The sequence below is a fragment of the Dermacentor albipictus genome, chromosome 1, assembly GCF_038994185.2.
Source record: "Dermacentor albipictus isolate Rhodes 1998 colony chromosome 1, USDA_Dalb.pri_finalv2, whole genome shotgun sequence".
Classification (NCBI taxonomy): domain Eukaryota; kingdom Metazoa; phylum Arthropoda; class Arachnida; order Ixodida; family Ixodidae; genus Dermacentor; species Dermacentor albipictus.
In genome coordinates, this window is record NC_091821.1 from 498,206,876 (window position 1) to 498,224,906 (window position 18,031).

The 18,031-nt window shown below is 47.0% G+C and overlaps 1 long non-coding RNA gene across 2 annotated transcripts in view; it reads right to left on the bottom strand.

Moving 5' to 3' along the window:
- LOC135920346 (uncharacterized) overlaps nucleotides 1-17,777 on the bottom strand; it is a 55,489-nt gene extending 37,712 nt beyond the window's left edge. The window contains exon 1 of one of the 2 annotated variants that reach the window (XR_010570223.1): nucleotides 17,683-17,777. This is a non-coding gene — a long non-coding RNA (uncharacterized lncRNA). Of the gene's footprint in view, nucleotides 1-11,880; nucleotides 12,004-17,682 lie in introns of those variants that run through there. The other variant, XR_010570224.1, reaches the window with a different exon arrangement.
- Nucleotides 17,778-18,031: the final 254 nt, after the last annotated feature.

An 18,031-nucleotide genomic window follows, 5' to 3' on the forward strand; every position in this document is an offset into this window, starting at 1 on the left:
AATCTGGCTTATTGTACCGCCGCTACACGGATAAGCAGGGTCGCAAATATAAGCAGCTTCAGATTCCGCGAAAATATCGCCGGGAAAAATGAATGACCTCATTTGCTTCCTCAGAAGTATGTTTTCGGTCCAAAGCAATTTCAAGGGGACCATTCTATTTGTCATTATTATTGCTGATTATTAATTGTTTCTATTTTGTTGTGTTGTTGATTTGAAAACTGATTGTTTGAGCCTTGTGTGCTAGATCGTACACCTGCCTCTTGTTGCAGCGGGAGAAAAAAGGGGAAAACAATTTAGTTAGGTTGATTTGAATTATGGCCTTGTCTGGTGTTTGACGGGAGACAGAGGGCACTTGTTCGTGTTGGGTGTTGCCTTTTGCCGGTCGGTTTTGCAAGCTGCAGAACGACCAAGCGGGACCAGTGGCGAGAAGCAAGGTCTTAGGAACGACCCGAGCGGAGCTGGTCAAGGTGCCTTGGCGACGACGTGGTGAGCAGAGCTCCTGTCCTGACGAGTCGGACCTGGGCACGTGAAGTTACCTGGCGTCCCGAAAATGGACGTGAACTTGGACGAGCCTGACGAACGTGCGCGCCTGGCATCCGAGCCACGTGGAGGCAGCTCGTCTTCCCGGCGCCTTATCTGAGGGCGGGGATGCTGTTGTGCCATTACCACAAGCCCGGATCTCGAATCTGCAAGATGCAGAATCTATCCTGCGAGCGCCACAATTCTCCCTTCACAAGTCAAGATGCTGCGCCTTCGTGCGGGAGAAGCCTCGGCGGAGCAGCGTGTTTTGACGTGCCCGCGTGTGCCCGACGGCCCGGCGCCGCACCTCCCTTGCCTGGAGGTCACCGCGCGCGCGAACTTTGAACCGAGTGGCCAGCGCGGTCGCTGGTTGGACCCCTCGGACGACCGTCGTGTGCTGACTTTGTATTGGGCCGTTTGAGTGACAATGGGCCTCGGGGATTATAAAAGCAGCAACACGCCGCTCGAAAACAGGATCTGCCGACCCCACCGGGAGAGAGTGTCGCTCCCGACTGGGGTGAGATGTGTAACGCGTTTTCGCCGGACGTCGTCGTGCGAGAACAGTCGCGTTTGTTGTGAGCACTCGGCCCCAGTGCCGACCCGTTCATGTCCTGTATGATAACCTGTATATAATGTATAAAGTCCCTTTTGTTATTCTCATCGACGCCAGGCTCGGAGTCTTCGCTACCAACGCTCTGTCACGAAACGGGTGACGAGCGCTACGGGACCACAAAGCCGTAATCGTGGTGCAGCGGTGCAAAGTTCGTAACACTGGCGGCACCGGTTGGATGTCGCAACACTGGTGGCATCGGTACAAGTTCGTAACACTGGTGGCACCGGTTGGAAGTTCGTAACAGCTCTAACCTCCAGTCATGATGATGATGATTAAGTAGGTAAGTTTTATGAAGATATTGAATTAGCGATGAGAAAAGTACAAACTCTGAATACTGCAGTAATGGGTGACTTCAATGCAAAAGTGGGGAAAAAGCAGGCTAGTGAACAAGCAATTGGCAACTGCGGTGTCGACTCTATGACCACTCGAGGAGAGATGTTGGTAGAATTACGGAAAGGAATAGGCTGTGAATAATGAGCACCTTCTTCAGGAAGTGTAGCAACAGAAAGTAGACCTGGAAAAGCCTAATGGTGAAACAAGAAATGAAATTGATTTCATACTTTCTGCCGATCCCAGCATAGTGCAGGATAGGTTAGGGAGGTCTAGTATTCACCTCAATTTGAATAGAGACAGAGTGAAATTGGTCAAGAAGAAAAAGTCCAACCTAGATGCTGCAAGTGTAAAAGTAGGCCACTTCAGACTGGTACTTGCAAACAAATGTGCAGCCTTAGAACTGAGAAATGAAGATTACATTGAGGTAATGAATGAAACTGTAACTAGGCTGGCTTCAGAGGCAGCAATTGAAGTCCTAGGTAAAACACCAAGGCAACCAGTACGTAAGTTCTCCCAAGTAGCAAAGGACCTAATAAAGAAATGACAAAGAATGAAAGTGCCCAGCTCAAGACATCAGATACAATTCACAAAACTGTCAAAACTGAGCAACAAAAAAATGCAGGATATCCAAAATTATAACGTGAGAAAAACTGAGGAAGCAGTAAGAAACGGACACAGCCTGAAATCAATCAGCAGTCATGGAGGTATTACCTAATCAAGGAGTACAGAACGCTTACGTAAATAGCTTGGAAAATATCTACAGAGGTTCCACAGCTACCTTAATTATACACAAGAAAAGCAGGAAGATACCTATAAAGGAAGGGGTGAAACGAGGAGACACAATCTCTCCAATCCTATTCACTGCATGCTTGGAAGAAGTATTGAAGCGATTAAACTGGGAAGGCTTAGGACTAAGGATCAACAGCGAATATCTCGGCAACCTTCGGTTTGCAGCTGGCATTGTCCGGTTCAGCAGCACTGGAGATGAGTTACAACAAATGATTGAGGACCTTAACTGAGAGAGTGTAAGAGTGATGTTGAAGATTACGTGCAGAAGACGAAGATAATGATCAACAGCCAGGCAAGGGAGCAAGAATTCGGAAGTGCCAGTCAGCCTCTAGAGTCTGTGAAGGAGTATGTTTACCTAGGTCAATTACTCACAGAGGACCCTGATCATGAGAAGGAACTTTATAGAAGAATAAAAATGGGTCGGAGCGAATGCAACTGACATTGTCAGATCCTGAGTAGAAGCTTACCATATTCATTGAAAATAAAGGTGTACAATCAATGCATTCTACTGGTGCTAACATATGGGGCAGAAACTTGGAGACTTACAAAGAAGCTCAAAAACAAGATAAGGACTGCACAAAGAGCAATGGAACGAAGAATGTTGGGCGTAATGTTAAGAGACAGGAAGAGAGCGGTGTGGATCAGAGAGCAAACAGGGTTAGGCGATATTCTAATTGGCATTAAGAGAAAAAATGGAGCTGGGCAGGTCGTGTAATGCGAAGGTTAGATAATTGGTCAGCCATTAATTAGGGTTACAGAATGGGTGCCAAGAGAAGGGAAGTGCATTTGAGGACGGCAGAAGACTAGGTGGGGTGATGAAATTAAGAAATTTGCAGGCGCTAGTTGGGATCGGCTGGTGCAGGATAGGGGTAATTGGAGATTGCAGGGAGATGCCTTCGTCCTGCAGTGGACATAAAATAGGCTGCTGATGATGATGAGAAGGCTTAGAAATTATTTTGCAGTGAGTGCTGAAGTTACAGCAAATTCTCTTTTCCATCATTGAAGCCAAAACACGCTTCCATCATCATAAACTTTTAGGGTGGCACAAGGATCTCTATGGGTTAACGATAACCTGTGCTAACGCCGTGTATAGAAGTAGCAGAGGCCGAAACTAAACCGTAACACAGATTTCCTGGGCATATGTGGTGCACATGACAATTTAAATAGAAGACTGTGAAATACTCTTTAGAGAGGGGCAAGTGAATGAAAACAGAACTGGTAAGGGAAATGTACATGGAAAATATAGTTCAGATTTCGCAGCTAGGCTTATGTATACAGGGAACTGTAAATACAGCAAACGTCTGCGAGAGGGCTGTACATCGGCACTTTTTTAAAATAATTTATATAAGGGGACAGGAAAGAAAAAGAGCAGTAAAATATGATTTAGCCTCTCGCGTAACCAGAATGTAGTAGTGTTAGAGCAACAGCTATAGTGTATGTGGATGGCATATGTATGATGAGCATTAGCAGATAACCAGTGCGATAACCAGCAGTTTGCTATTGGGGGAGAGGACTTACAGAGTCGGCATCTGTCGGAAGTGTCTCCCTTGCGTAGTATGAGATAATACGGCGCGCTCCTCATAGGTTTGGCTTACGGCGCTCTAAAAACGCCATGCGGCAGCCCTCCTGGACGTTTCTGTAAGTATACTCCCAAAACGAAGGAGGTCCTTTACTGTTAGAATAATAATCTTGGGCAAACTGGAAGCACCAGAATTGTTTACAGACGCTCTCTCTTTACTGAATAGGTACAGTGAATGTCACAGTGCGCGGTCGCCGCGATAGAGTCTCTCAAACCGGCTTCTTGCGTGAAAGGTAGGCAGATGCTGAGAACAAACTGTGTGAAATATGTTCTTATAGAGGGCCCTCTGTATAACTGAATGGAGCATAACAGAATGAAGCCTCAATGCAACGATCGCATGGCTTTGCAGTGACCGACTGCGCATCTGCAAGCATGTCTGCGCAGTGTTTTGCTTTCACTGCGAGCGCTTTTTCGCGCCATGCCTTGAGCTTTAGGGTGCAGAATATGAGCACTTGTCTGTACACAAGCAACCATTGTGGTGTGGATGCTATCAGAGCTGTTAAAAAATAATTTTGTTACAGAGACTTCGACGCCTATGACGACTGTGATGTGCCGTCGCGACGATTCGATCTTTTTCTTAATTCTTGGACGTTTGAAAATTATTTCTCGGGTTGCGTCGCACTGTATGGTCATCAGTCTTCTCAGCGTGCGATTTCCCGCTGCTGAAACCTGGTGCCATGCCTTTTTTTAATGCACTTCTTACCGCTCCCTTTCCATTCCAGTGAACCTGGCAGAATCTAGTATCAACAACTTCATAGACCAAATAAAGCGTCATGACATAAGCTGAGCAGCGGACGTGGGCGAGCATTTCAGTGCGCATTTTCTGCTACTCGCCGAACATCGCAGTCCTGACGCCATAGCAGAAATCCTCGCATCTGTGCTTACTGCATACCCGAGTCGTAGCCGATGGCTGTTCGATGACCTTTTCTATGACAAACTTTTGCTGGGTTCAGCGCTTAAGCTGTCAACCAATCGGCAGATGTTATAACCCACCTTAGCAACTACCCACGAAACACGCAAGCAGCTATTTGATGTCTAAAAGATGTCTTGAACGGCTAATTCAAAAGCCTAGTAGCTGTCTTGATCAAGACATTTTGTAGCCATGGACGTCTAGAAGTACTTCAGTAAGCCCTGCTAACGTTACGCTAAAAGTTGGCTAATGGACAGCTTTACAGGAACAACTGAAGACTTTTATTACACATTCCCTCAAATTTTTGCGGCAGCTGTTACAGTAACATGACGTTTGCCCACAGTTACAATTTATTTTAAATGAGGCATGGACATCAGAAAAAAAGTTTATATTGTCCGATAGAGTGATGCAGAGGTAGTTTTTCCAGATGTGAACCATGGGAATAGTGTAGTACAGCCTCATTGGTCAATTTGTGCTTTTTAATTAGACCAATCAATTGAATGCCACCTGTCAGAATTATTTTGCAAATAAAAAGATCTGTATTGCATGCTGATATAATTCCAATGTTCACTCATTGACCTAAACAAGAACATCTCTGCGTGAAACACGTCATTATTGACAAAACTTCGCCCTGCTGGGTCTCCACCAAATAGAAATAGTTTCTATCAAAGAAAAATTTTGTCAGTGATGCTGCAGTTCAGGCAAAAATTACATCCTGGTTTCAGCTACAGGGGGCACAATAGCCACTGTGCTGCAATAAGTTAAGAAATAAAGGATAGTACACATCTGGAAAAACACTGCGAACCACTCTAACTAGCAATATAAATATATTTTTTCTGATGTCCATGCTTCAATTAAAAGTAAATTGTAACTTACTTTGTGGGTGCCTCTTGTAAGGTAACGCCACATGCTTGCACAGCATCACGCAGAAATAATGGTGAGTTCTTCGGCATACGATCCATTAGTGAATTCCTTGTATGTTGCATGTTACAAGAACTGAAAGATAAATCATAATATGCTGTTATTTTTTTCCATAAACTGTATGATGAGCTTTTCATGCATAAAAGGTGATTGCAAGCGAAAATGCAGCAAGGCATCAACTTCACACCATGTCACATACTCATACTTTATTACCTAATAAATTAGAAAAAATGCAGAAAGTGTAATTAACAAGAGTGACAAATAGCAGCAAGGGTGATCATGGATAAATCTTGAAGATGATTGCTGCCGCTGCCAGAGTAGGCCAGCCTTCGTAGGAGAGCACTGGCTGCCCACAAAAGCTTGCCGTCACAGGCCACGCATGATGGTTCTTGTAGACATAGGAAAGCAATACCTGCACAGAACAGTAAAAAAAGGGCAAGGGAAGAAATGGGAATGTTGAAATTGGAACTTCAATTAGCAATATGTGCTAAGTAAGAAGTTTGGCTCACATTGAAAATAAATTTAAGCACTCCTTTCTCTTAAACTACGGGTATCTTAAGGTATGTATGCGATGATGTTTAAAATGACTAGTATATTTCCTATCATAAGAAGTCAACAAACACCGACACCAAGGACAACATAGGGGAAATTACTTGTGCTTAATAAATTAAATAAAGAAACGATAAATTAATGGAAATTAAAGAGGATGAAAAAACACCTTGCTGCAGGTGGGAACTGAACCCACAACCTTCGCATTTCGCGTGCTATGCTCTACCAATTGAGCTACAGCGGCGTCGTTTTCCCATTCACTTTCTTGGGTATTTGTGTGCCCTAGTAGAACGCTGGGAGTGTTAGCCAGCGCCACAACTCAGAGACCTTGTTCGTGGCATATAGTCATTAAGTTGCATAGCAGAGTCAAAGTCAGCCTTTAATTTATTGTATGGTGTTTTGTGGCTAAAAAGGCACTTATCAACCTGTCAAACAAGTCTGAGAAGCTTCCTGCAAAATATAATCAGTTTAAAACAGTAATTCACTCTGCAGGTAAATGATGTACTAACTTAATTAAAAAGTTAAATATCGTTTTATATTGTTGAACTAAAAGCAAGTTTGACATTTTGCGCTGCCTAGCTGCTGCCTTTCTTTCAAACTTAAACATGACACAGTACAGAGTAAGCAGGTAGCATGCAAAGGAGGACTGGTGATAAAGTAGTGTTCCAAAGCAACATTCCTAGCTGGATCAATCACTTTTGTTGATATATTTTCATGTGACCCTAATTGGCTTCGGGCAATACCTCACACAAATGACGCAACACCTTGGATGATGCGTCATACAAAGTTGGAAGTATCTCATGATGTGATCAAACGATAACATTGCCCACTGACTTGGAAGTGTTAACATGCTGTTTGCGTGAGAAAGTGCAAAGTGATTCGTATAGGTGGCAAATTCATCAGTGTATCTATAGCCTCAGGCAATTCTGAGCATCTATGCTGACTTGCAACTGAGAAGCCACTGCACACAAAAAGCTGTATTCAAGTAATGGTCCATGCAGAATAATTGCCCACCTAGTGAAAAGGCAAATGTGGCAGGCTAATGGGCCAGAGCAAAGAGGTTGATAAATTCTGATAACACCTCCAATGATATTATTGAAATAGGTGATAAAAAACAGCACAGGTAAAATTGCAGTCATGACAAAATTTTAAAAGCACCTCTGCAAACTGCTGGAACCCTCAGCATCATGCCTGTTCTACACGCACATATGGTGCAGCGCAATCTATATTTCAGACGCAGGAGCCTCCACAGATCTCTTTGTGATCTCCTCACAATAAGGTTAAAAAACAGTCTGGCACAAGCTACTTGATGTGATTCATTTTGCAAGCGCCAGCCAAGTGCTGATGGTGGTAGAGCGAAATTGAAGTTTGTCCTTGTATGGAAGCCTTGGCCCATATTTTATCAATTCTAGCGGCAAAAAACACCTTTTACAGCACACATAAATCTTAAATTAGACTGCTTGCTGATGCTGTACAGTAAGTTCCTGTAAAGAAACTAAATCACACAGAAAACATTTAGAATACCAAACTAATCAAATACTGGCTTGAATACATTTGTGCATTAGGGAAGCAAGGTGTAATGTACACTGTTGTAGAAAATTTTTACTCATGTATGGAATACTTCTATGACACAGCAGAGTTAATTTGTGAGTTCTTACATAGCAATGACTACCTACGCGTAAATTTTGTAAGGCTTAGGATGGATGGATGCGAAACTTTAATATGTAAGGCTTAGGGAAAGTAATTATTAGTAGAACTGTGTATGTACACTGGCACTGAGAAATTGGTTATAATAGTGGCAGCTTATAATGGACCAGTGCAAAAAAATGGCCATTTGTGAGACACCAACTAACTATTTTACCACGAAGCGCTCCCTGGCCTTAAGCCATATAAAAAGCACTGGGAGGACCAGAGAGGGTACAGTACATTGGCTTACACTGATCATGATGAGGTCCCGTCATCCAGCTAGCGCCAAGGTACAAGAAGGATGTCCAGCCGTCTATATAGTGAAAGGGACAACATAAGATAGCATCAAGTCAGTTGAAAGGCAGATTTGCAATTACAAATAAGGTGACCCAGTCACAGTCATTCATTAATAAATGCCAAGCTGTCGTGATTTCACTCGCAGATGAAGCACCTACTAGGTTAAAGGTTTTGCTGCTTATTTAGAACAAAACACAAGTGAAATTTGTACTTCAGCAGACGATTTAATTTGGAATTGTATAGATGAAGGAAACATTGCAGCTATATTTTTTGTTTTGCTATAAAGTGGGAACGCTACAAACTGCATAGTCACTGACACACGCGCGCACACGTAAGAACAAAAGGACACAAAATAGGGCGAGTTCAGTCTGGTTCAGCATAACAGCCAGCGCGTCGTCTTCGAATGGACTCCTTTCGGTTGGTTCGTGCTACGTTAACCACAAAGACCAACAAGCAGGGCAAAGTTCTGACTGTTGTTGCGAAAGTCGTGGAGCGCGGTAGTGCTGAACGGCTGAACACAAGCAGAACCCTCGTATAAAAGTAATGACGAAAACTCGCAGGGCAGAAGAGCCCATATATCAAGAATTGTCGCGGGTAACACCTAAATATGTTCACATTGTTCACGAAAAACGAAGCGCAATGCATTTCACTTTCCGGAAAAAGTGTTATCCGAACGTGCGACGTACAGTGTCGATCACACTTGTCTAGAGTGGCCCGAAGGCTGCTCCGCACTGCGCATGCGACGCCTAGCGACAAGCACCGGGTTCGAGATGTGTTGGCCGATAGCGCCACGCGCGTGGACGCTGCGGCATTCGCGGGCGGCCAAGATACAGGCCTGCGTGATTTGCGGGTCGCGAGCACCGGCTTTTTATCACTAGACGAGCACTGCCAGCTGAGCTGCGAGCGTGACACGGCTAGAATGCTGCGGCCTGTATCTTGGCTGCCCGCGAATGCCACAGCGTCCACGCGCGTGGCGCTATCGGCCAACACATCTCGAACCCAGGGCTTGTCGTTAGGCGTCGCAGGCGCAGTGCGGAGCAGCCTTCGGGCCACTCTAGACAATTAGTGTGATCGACACTGTACGTACAAAGACGCACCGAGACACGAAGGCGGCGAACGCAGATCCCGCCATTGTGGTAGTAAGCCGTCGGCGAAAATACGCAATACAGCCGATGTCACGAAGCACTGATGCAAAACACACGGCACACAGCATCAGCACACCTAAATGACTCCAGTTAATATTCAGTATAAACGTGCAGAACGGCTTAGAATGACGCACAACAGGATAACGAACCCACGACCGAGACATAGCGGGCGACAGTGGCCGTTTTTTCAAACTTCCTGCCTCCCAGTGTTTCCAGCACAGAATGAGATGTCTGACAAATTTGGATTACACCGCCGAAGTGATCGCAGCGCGGTGGCTCTGTGACACCGCTGTGCAACACCGGCGTTTCGCTCCTGCAGCTGTAAATACCTGCTGCGCGAGCATAGAATGGTTTACAGGCGTCGTGTGCGCGCCCCGTATGGAAAACAATAACACGCCTTTGATTGTTGAAGTTCTGGTGTGAAATTATTTATAGTTAAAGCCAATTAACTTATGTTGCTTCCAACGAGTTCGATTTGCCTGTGGCGTCTTATTCGCTAACGCCCACGGCCGACGGTAACCGCACATTTCACATTTTATGTGCATTTTATGTGCATTTATGCACTTGCAAGTGCATTTTATGCACTGTTAGACAAAAAGATCTAGAAAAGTTCTTGAGTTCTGAATGCGTTTACCAAAACAGACTCTAGTGACACCAGTAGTGGGTTTTGCCGCAGATAGAATATATACTAGCATAGTCCAAGTGCTGAGGTTATGTTTAGAAGAAATTCTATTTTCAGTCTTATCATAGACCAAGACGTCTATAGCCGTTCGTAGCCGTTTCAAGAGGTTTTTAAGAGGTTCTGTGTTTCGTGGGTAGACAGTAAGCGAAATCACTTGTTCTGAATATTAATCACCCTTTGCTTAAGTAGCTTTTGTTATAACGTCTTTTTTCCCTGCAGAAAAAAGAATCAAAATACTTTTTTTTTCTTCACTAGGTGAACATTTTTTTTTTCAGCTGAGGCATATGTTATGATGTGGTAAAAAATAAATATGCCCAATTTGTTAACTTGGCATCAGCAGGTTGAATGAACTAAGTGTGGATTAGTAGAAATGCAGGCATTGCTTGAATGCACAATTATTTCCGAAAAAAAAATTTTTTTTAGCCTGCACATTGAAACTATTTTATAGTTCATTGCAGCTGTCAGTGTCAGTTGCATTCAATCTTTTATATTAAAGCTACATAGAAACAGCACCATGCAGTAGACACGTAAAAATGTAGAAAAGCTCCTTGGAATGCAACGGCCGGAATAATGCGAAAACTTCCAACCGGCATCTTTTAGCACATCGGGGCCAGAAATTTCTACCTTGCTAAAGTTGCATGTATCGCGTTGATGCCGCTATAAGACATATCCTATTCGGCCTTCAACTACAGTGCCCACGACACTCAAGCCGTCATTCCTACGTTGTGAGGTGGCTGTTCCTTCTCGTTGCGCCATATTACGTTTTTGGACAAGTTTCGGAATGCCACGTTGCGCTGACTTGCGACAACACGCGTGCGCAGACGCGTGGAGAGCAGGGTTACTTTTGTTTATACTGTGTTATTCATTGCTCCCCTGCTTGAGATGATTCTATGCTTGAGACAGGCAAAAGAATTAAACAAGACAACACAAAATCTCAAACGAGGTTGGATTGACTTAAAGGGGGACGCGGCTTTCGCTGCGCGAAAAATTGCCAAAAAGATATCGATTTTTTGAAAATCACATTTTCAGTTTCTATAAGCCTTTTTCTATCTGATACCCAAATATCGTCACTGTAAACCACTTAGAAGTGCTCTAAAAATTTTGTTTCATCAGCTAAGGTGGCAATAAATCTCGCGGAAATCAAGAACAGCTATTTGATTGAAAACGTGTTTATTTGCAGGATATTCGTAGATGGGCCGCCTAGTCCGGTAGCCCACTGCTGCTGCGCTGCTGCTGCTGCGCTGGCCCTCCCCACCAGCCAGTGCTGACGGTCAGGATCATCGCTGAGCAGAATAGCCTCCCACTGCTCTTTTGAGGGATTTGGAATGGGGTCAACTACTGGATTAAATTGGCAAGCCCACACCATATGGTAGAAGTTAGCTACCTTTCCACAGTGTGGGCATTGCGAGGAGTATAGTGCAGGGTACCACTATACTCCCCGCAATGCCCACACTGCGGAGAGGTATTGCGGGGAGGATAGTGGTGCCCTACACTCCCCGCAGCTTAAACGGGCTCGTACCCGAACCTAAACGTACTCAGCAAAATTTATCCAACACAATACAATGACAAATGCCCTTGGTGCCACGAAACACCCACGCTGTACCACACAACGTGGGCATGCCAGAGGCTAGAGGTGGTACCCGTTATACCAAACCCGAGTGCGGAGCAATGGGAGGAAGTGCTCTCCAGCGATCGCCAGGTCGACCAAGAAGGTCTGATTGGGCGAGCACAACTGGCAGCAGCATCCAGCGGAGCCTTAGCCTGAGGGCAACTGACCGTTGTGCTAGAAGATGGACGAAGCCATCTGAAGACCGCAGAAGACCAGCGAATCTAGAGCTAATGAAGTTTTTCACTCACTCCGGAACGGCGCGAACGAGCGCCGCCATCTTGGTCTCGTTGGAAAGCGCATTTCTCCATCTTCAAATTTGCCGCTTCAGCGATGTCCTCCATACAGAAACAAGCGCACAAAAAGCAAATGATTGAAGGTCGTGCCGGAGTCTGCGATTGGCCGGGCCCGCCACGTGACTCCAGCGCGGTCGCCATTGGTCCGGCGCTCGCGTCGTCTGCGTCGTCGCGTCGGCTCTTTGCACCTCGCGAGTCTGGAGGTCTCCACCCGCCGTAAAAACGGGGCTACGCGGACATCGCAGTAGCGTGGCCGATCCCTACGCTTGTGCACGTTTCAGACTCGCGGCTAAGCATGGGGCTCTTGCATTGCCCAGGGGGCGCTGCGAAAAAGGTGCTAAAAAGCGCCCTCTGCGCTAAAATGGGTCGTACCAAGCTCAATCGTCTGCTTCGGAAAGCACGTTTACACTATGGACCCGTCACTTTCGGTTGTGTTGTTTCACGGCCTGCAGCGAATATCGGGCGCCGAAGATTTTTTCAGGGGTGGCACGCTGCGTAAAGGCAAGAAATTATGCAGTGCCGAATACGTGTACGCCGTTCAAGAATTGGGCGGCGAAGTTTTAGCACCGTGTCAATCGCAAGTGAAGCGAGTCGCGTACGAAGTGGAACTTCAGGTAAGGTTTGCACGCTAGCTGCTAGATTCAGGCGCACAAACGCGAGGAAAAGCTTGCTAGAAATGAATCCACAGCAGTTCCGTACACATCATGTGTACGGAACTGCTCGAGCGCACGATCGTACGCGCCGCGACGGCAGCGGTCTTTCGACATGCCGCGAAACGGCGGGCCTCCTGCAATCTTTGTTGACTGCATGCCGCTAAACAAGTAGTTATGCCTGCGTTGTAGTAGCGGCCATCTCTCCTTTTTAGTAACTGGTAATAACTGGTGCAATTACATATGAGCTCGCACGTACGTGCGAATCGCGCTGCAGTGCGAGCTCGTACGCCGCTCGCTTGATGTAGGTTTTAATGACAGCGCTCGAACATCGATGGGTTGCAATCAATACTGCCTTGCTGCGTTGCCTCAACGTGCTGGCTTGAGATCAAGGATGAGCGCATTTAACTCTCTTAACCTGTGCTGCTCGTAGTGGGGTAGTGAAATGTCATCGAATGAGCCCGACCATTTGTGCTCATTTGCACACAACTGGTCACTTCGCCACTTCGCATCGGTCGAATTGTTAATTGTCGCTGTGGCCGGGTCTCGAATCGTGAATTACCAGCCATGCCTGCTGCTATGTCGGTCTGCTGTCGGGACTGTAGGTGCAAAAGACCGAACATTAGAACGCAGATAATCAAGCAAGCTTCAAGACAGGCGAAGCAGTCAGCATGGCGCGAAGTTTCGCTTACTCAGCGCGACGAACTGCAGCTATGCAGCGCGCCCGACGCTCCACTTCGTGAGGCCTTGAAGGAAAACGGCAGAATATGATGTTGGGATTCAGGCCTTCTTGTTCATGGCAACCCACGACGCAGAAGTAATGACGGTGACGCCTTCTCGAGGCTGGGCTAGGTCTCTCCGGATCGGCGCCACCGATTTCGTCTGCTCCCAGCATTGCGTCCCACGGCACACGGAGAGCCCGTTTTCGTTAAACTATAGGCTGCGGCGAGCTCGCAGCGTGGTCGGCATGGTCTGCGAGAAGTGACGAGCCTTTTCGCACTCGCAACAGGGCAGAAAAAAGTGCGAATTGACGCAATACTCGGCCTAGAAACGTGCTTCGCCACAGCCAGGGCTCAATACGACCCAAGCTGGTACGACCCAGATGTCGTTTCCCGCGCCGCCACCAGGCGCCGCTACTATACCTCAAACTCCAGCGCAAGACGCCCATTCCGAGCATCGGTGACGTGGACTTCGCGACCAAGATTCACGCGCAAAATCCTCGGACATGCGGCTAAGCCTTTCAGCACTCGGTGTTTCGGAATTCTTGACGAAGCACATCGCACACGCAATCCTCGGACACGCGGCTAAACATTTCGCGCATAGGGAGTCTCCGGCTCGGCGATCATGCACATCGTGCGCGGACTTCTCGGACCCTCACCTAAGCATTTTGTGCATCGGCGCCTCCGACTGCGCTACTAAGCACATCGCGCGTCGACTCCTTGTATCTGCGGTTAGGCATTTCGCACATCGCCACGTCGGACCCGCAACCAAGCATATTGCGTGTTCACTCTATTATCATATTGTCACTATGACTCGTAACAATACCTATCATACCGCTCCTTCATAAAGGGAACTTCATCATGAGCTCTGTTCACTAGGCCCCTTGGGCTCGCACAGACACCTGGCTGCAGAAGTGACCGAGGCATCATACAAAAGTAAAATTCTAGAAAGCACCTAGCAGCTGCATATCCATCACTGGCTCTCTGATCCTAAGTTCTACAGCCATTGTCAAGTAAAGATGACTTGGGAGGCTGCTGACACTCAGAGCCTTCATTCAGTAACATGGTCAATTCTACAAAAAAAAAAAGAGCCTCACTGATTGTACTGGAGATCGCTCTCAATCGAACAGCCTGCGGGTACAGGCTGCCTGAATGCACACTGTAACTATATTCATGCCCACACAGAGTTCTGCACGTCACTTGGTTTGAAACCTAGGCACCATGCTCTTTGTAGAGCAAAAGCAGCAAAGTATGCCCTATAAAAAATGGCCAGGCTTAGCTTGGTTAAGCCAAGAATGCGTTGCATATTGCATGAGTTGGGGCCTGTTACTTAAATGAGGATTCGCTATGGACGTTACGCCAAAGTGAAGCGAAAGTATCCCCGCAAAGGATCAAATCGAGAATGCGGCACCAGTACTTTAAACCACACATCTCACCGGTTTATTCGTAAGCAAGCGGGAGACTGGCAACTCTTCGTACATGCCTGCAAAGCATAACGATTTGTGTCACAAATTCGTGGCTCATACCCTCAATGGTGGCTGCCCGGCCGCGCCCAAGGGCTGAACTGAGTGATTGCAATATGCAACGCATAAAGGAAAGGGGAGGGGGGAGCACCCCAGGCCAGAAGCCAAATGTACAAGAAGCCCCACATCACGAAATATCCCAAAGACTGCAAATCTGGTGCCTTTTAGAGAACTGAAGAGAAGGTGAAACATTTAGAGCCGTTTTCTCAACTGTTTTTCTGCCTTTCTGCTCAGTTTCTGGAACTGATTTCTTTGTTACCGTTTAGCATATTTTGACTCCGTTCTTTTTTTGTCACGTTCCTTGGGCTGCAGTGCAGGTCGTGACATTCTCGCTTTCTTATCTTGACCCTTTGTGAGTTTACGATATGGCTATCGTCTACCCTGAAAGTGTACTTGATGTGAAGGTAACATAAAATATGGCACTCCAAAAAAAATGTGTTGCGAAAAAAAAATGCAAGAATGTCACGACCTTTAGCACGCATTTAGCTATGCAGTCAATACTTAACAAGCCTTCTATCACGTGTTTTAAGTTCCCCTGGCTCTCCAGAAAGAGGGTGAAAAATTCTGCTCAATGAAATTGAATAAAATTTTCTCAAGATATCGCTGTGAAACTTTTATGGAAGCATCAGGGAGACATTCTAAACATTTGTGCCAATTTTCATCAAGATCCATCAAGAAATAAGGAAGTTCATTTTCAAAGCCACATCCCCCCTTAAAAAAGAAATCTTTATACATGTTTAAATGGCGCACCGATCTCGCCGACAGTAGTGTTCCTGTACATGCTCCCACAGGGAACAGAGTTGCGCATAACTTTTCCGGCGACGCCCGCACCACTATTCACGGAGTGCTGTCACGTGGTGCAAAATGACGTCAAATGTTCAACTGCACCGCTGCGAAGCCAACTTTACGGGCGCGACGCCGGCTCGTTTCCGTCAGTGCCATCGAAATTGCAACTAGCGGACCGTCCAGCGCAGTGTTGCCAGGTTTGGCTATTGTGATGATGTGGATAGTGGCATTTGGCGGTGACAAGACCAGCTTGGAATGATGATTGTGTTGTGGCAAGAACAGGAGAATTGGTGATGGTGATTGAGGTAGAAGACCACGTGCCACGAACAAGGAAGCGGCGCGCAGAGCGTGAGAGCGAGCAGAAGTCTCGAACGGCAGCTATTTCAATAGCTATTAGGAAACTTATGCTCCATAATAATTTCGAATTATCCACCCATTTCTTGGCCAATCCCCCATCGTGGGTAGGCGCCACACGCATCACAGGCTACTACTACTACAACAACAACAGCTGGCAGAACGGCGGTTCAAGGCTCGATGACAGGCGACCGGATGTCCTACCGTGCGGACCTGGGCGGAGATCCCGCTCGTGGCTGGGCTCTCCTGCATACCAGCGGCCTGGTGCAGTGCTTGCTGCTGTAGACCGGGACGTCTGAGCTACCTGCCTGCTGAGCGAGTCCGATGACTGGCGACCGGGTGTCCTGATACCGTGCAGACCTAGTCGGAGATCCCGCTCGTGGCTGAGCTCTCCTGTGCACGAGCGGCTAGCTGCTATAGCGGCCTGGTGCAGTGCTTCCTGCTGGGCAACTGCTGTTGCTACCTCCCTGAGCTACTTGTCTGCCGACCGAGCCCGACGTTCTAGCGGCCGAGGCGTTACGGGCAAACTACAGCAATGACGTGGTGTTCTGCCGGCCTGCTGTTCCCCTGCTTCCACGTCGCTACAAGGTGCGGCGTGATGATGATGGCGTAAGACGGGGCCGTCGCAAGCAACACACCAGCTGTCTTCAAGTGTCAGACCACGCAGCGACGCACTACGCAACGACAACCGTCAGAGTAACCGCAACGACGAAGTACACCGGCGAGGCGTGGTGCATGAGTGCTAGGCACATTCTTATACATGTATAAAAAACGAGCTCCGAATTCTAGTCGGCGTGTATGTAAATCATCTGTATCGTGTTAACGTGTCTGTAAAGGTCTGTTGCATGTAAAAAGCTCCCGTCTGCCGTTCCATCATTAAAAGGATCCTGGGCCCAACCGAAACAGTAAGTTTGTTTCCACCACAGCTATATATAGCCAAATTGGACTACAGAAAAAAAATGTTTGGCGTCAACTTGGGCGAGTAGGCCACGTGGTCATACTTGGGCTACTGAAAATCGGCGATTTGGCATTGCTTGGGTTATAAGTGGCGCCTTAATCCACTCTCGAGCGGTGACTCTCATCGAGTAGAAACAAATCTCGAAGGCTGTTTTAACTGCTTGAGCCGGCTGTGCCTGTGTGTGCGAAGTGCACCCCCCCCCCCCCCCTTAGTGCATAATTCTCTGAGCCGATGACTTTCATCCTTGACGCACTTAAATTTACACCGCGCTTCACCATGCTAACATTTATGCCAGCAACGTCGTCTCATCTTCGTCTTATCCCGACACCCATCACCGGGCATCGGGATGTGCCTGGGAGTGCAGGGCGTTGCACGGTACACTGTACTGACGTGGCTATGCTCAGAAACTGAGAGCACTGGAGTCGGGCATTCGTGGCGCCAGCATGAAAGAAGGGAAACGTGGGTAGATGACACGTCCAGTGTGTCCATGGCGAAGGCGTCTGGTTGAAGTATTGCGTTGGGCACAGCTTTGGACCTACTCCGCGTTTCTCACGGTAAGCTTTATTGTCATTTTCCTTTGTGTGCCAGATGAACTTTAACGCGATAGCGTTAAGGGCCCCGTGTCACAGAAAATCCGGCGTCGGCGCCGTTGTATGTGTGAGAAAAATTATCCCGAACCACATAGGCCCTTCGGCAGGAGCATATGCGTCACTGAAATAATTGAATTTCTCAAAAACGCGTCAGAAAATTCGTAAAGTAAGACTTACACTCAACCTGGAGACATAGTAGCGTTGAACTGTAATTTGAATATACGAGAAAACATGTTTGTTACGCAGAACCTCGAACACAAACCCTTTTCTAGCTGCTGTAGACGTTTTGATGATGATGATAGCAACTTTATTGTACCGCCGGATAAGGAGGCCCCTACTCCCCGTCCCCGGCACGTCTTATTGGGATGGTGATGGTTTGGGCTATAGTTGATTTTCCATGAGGCTTTGTGGTGCAGTGCTAAGCGGGACAGGGGACACGGGAAAAAAACGGGGATAAGCGGTTACTGCCAAGTAGGAGCGGCGCGCCCCGCTTGGTCCCTTGCAACACCATCCAGATGGCACTCGC